General features: G+C 59.4%; 1 pseudogene; it reads right to left on the bottom strand.

The window, feature by feature from the left end:
* Positions 1–461: 461 nt before the first annotated feature.
* On the bottom strand, positions 462–1,848 carry LOC136381261 (transcription factor Sp9 pseudogene; annotated as a pseudogene).
* Between the last annotated feature and the right edge of the window lie 633 nt (positions 1,849–2,481).

The raw sequence follows: 2,481 nt of genomic DNA, 5'->3' as shown, positions 1-2,481 counted from the left end.
AAAGGGTCTGCTTGGTTCCCGTTTGTTTTCAAATGTTCTGATGGTCCTTTGCAAGTTGGTGGCTTGTTTTGGGAGAAAAGGAAAGAAAAGGGTAGTGGAGGGTGTGGGCTGTGGAGGAAGAGGGAGCGTTTCTGTGTATTGCTCTTCACTGGAGAAGTTTGTGCGAGTGGTGTGTATGTGTATGTGCGCGAGTGTGCGTGTTTTGGTTGAAGGTCTCCGGTGTGTGTATGTCTATGTGAGCAGTTTTTAAGTGGTGTTTGTGTCGGAGGATAGATAGTTCGCTTTTCTTCCTGGACAATGCGTTCGATTCCTGTGTGGACGCAGACACCAGAAGGGAGTTCCTGGCGTGTCCCTCGGAGAGCGGCCGACGAGCAAGGTACTACTCCACTTCGCGCTGGCCCGGGGGCGTTACCGGAGCCCCAGCCGGTGCGTCCCCGGCTCGCTGGCCCTTGGAACCTCTCGCTCGCTCTTGCTGTCTGTACTCGCTCGCACGCTCTTCTTGCCAGGCCTCTAAGAGTCACTGGGGCCAGACGCGGCGTCCTCGCCTCCTGCCGAGGCCGCCGCGGCCGCTGCCGCCGCCCGGGCCGCACTGACGCGGGAGTCCTGCAGGATGAGGTCGGGCGACTCGGAGCGCGGCGTCTCCAAGTTGCTGGCGTCCGTATCACTGTCGCTGCCCCTTTTGCCCCCCCTCCCCCGTTGTGCGTCTTAATGTGTTTGCTCAGGTGTTCGCTGCGCATGAAGCGCTTGTTGCACAGAGGGCGGGCAAAGCGCTTCTCGCCACTGTGAGGCCGCAGGTGCCGCTGCAGCTCGTCCGAGCGCGTGAAGCGCTTGCCACAGAAGAGCCAGTTGCACACGAAGGGCCAGTCGCCCGTGTTCCAGCGCAGGTGCGCCTTCAGGTGCGACGTCCTGCCGTACACCTTGCCGCAGCCCGGGATGTGGCAGCTGTGCAGACCCTTGCGCCGCAGGCTTGCCCCGGCCGGGCTCAGCCGCTCCGCCTCCTGGCAGTTGGGGCAGTCGCAGGTGGCGCGGCCCGAGGAGCGGCGGGCTGAGCGCGCCGAGCTTCCCCCACCCCCCGCGGCGGCGGCCGTGGCGCCCGAGGTCATGGCGCTGGGCGCCGCGGTGGCCACGGGGCACTGGAGTCCGAGTAGGAGGGAAGCACGGGCTTGAAGCCGTCCTGGGCCAGCAGGTGCTGGCTGGTGGAGAGTAAGTGTGAGGCGGCGGCGGCCGAGGAGCCAAGGCCGGTGGAGCTGAAGGCCGAGTGCGTGAGCGAGCTGAAGTCGGGGTTGTACGTGCCGAGCTGCGAGTGCAGCGAGCTCTGGAGACTCCAGCGGGGTTCTGCACCTCCAGCCACGAGCCCGGGCTGCTGTGCATGTCCCACCACGACGCCGCCGCGCCGTGGGTCACCTCGCCCGCCGCCAGTGTCGAATGAAAGCCTGACTTGTACCGCGACTCGTACGGGTGCGCCATGCCCACGCGCGGGGACAGGCCGTCAGCCGCCGCCGCTGAAAAGAGGCCGCCGTAGTCGCGGCTGAACGCGAACGACGTGGGGGACGTGGAGGCCAGGCAAAGGCGCTGTTGTTTGCGCCCGAGCCGCCCGCCAAGCCGCCGGTGGCCACCGCGAAGCCTGAGAGGCTGGAGCTGAGATTTCAGCTGGACGAGGAGCGTTTCCAAGGGTGGAAGCCGCCCTTGGCGAAGGCGCTTGACTCTGGCAGCGTCGTCAGCGGGCTCCTGTTGCCTATCCTGTTGCAGGTCGCCGCCAGCATGGCCAACGGGGTCGTTCCGAAGCGCGGCTCTTCCCCAAGTATAGACGTGGCCATAGCAGGTCCCTGGGCTGCGCGGCGGGGCCAGGAGCAGGGCTGAGACTGGAGGCTGCTAGGGAAAACTGTTCCGGTCCTAGGCGGCTGCCGCGTCCCTGTGCTCGGGGCGAGCGGACTCCCTATAGATGGCTTTTATCATGTTGAGGTATGTTCCCCCCGTATTTCCACTTTGCTGAGAGTTTTGATCATGCATGGGTGCTGGATTTTATCAAATGCTTTTTCTGCATCTATTGAAATTATCATATGGTTTTTCTCCTTCCTTTTGTTTATGTGATGAATCACATTGATTGATTTGCAAATATTGTACCAGCCTTGCCTCCCCAGAATAAATCCCACCTGATCATGGTGTATGATTTTTTCCATATATTGTTGGATCCGGTTTGCTAATATTTTGTTGAGGATTTTAGCATCTATATTCAGCAGGAATATTGGCCTATAATTTTATTTCTTTGTGTTGTCTTTGCCTGGTTTTGGAATCAGAATTATGCTCGCCTCATAAAAGGAGCTTGGAAGTCTTCCTTCCTCTTGAATTTTTTGAAATAGCTTGAGAAGGATAGGAGTTAGTTCTTTGACTGTTTGATAGAATTCACTTGTGAAGCCATCAGGCTCTGGACTTTTCTTTGTTGGGAGTTTTTTGATAACTGTTTCGATCTCATTTGGTGTA

Source organism: Saccopteryx leptura, chromosome 9 (genome assembly GCF_036850995.1).
Source record: "Saccopteryx leptura isolate mSacLep1 chromosome 9, mSacLep1_pri_phased_curated, whole genome shotgun sequence".
Taxonomy (NCBI): Eukaryota; Metazoa; Chordata; class Mammalia; order Chiroptera; family Emballonuridae; genus Saccopteryx; species Saccopteryx leptura.
Note: the sequence above shows the minus strand (reverse complement) of the source record. Positions and strands in the feature narration are given on the sequence as shown.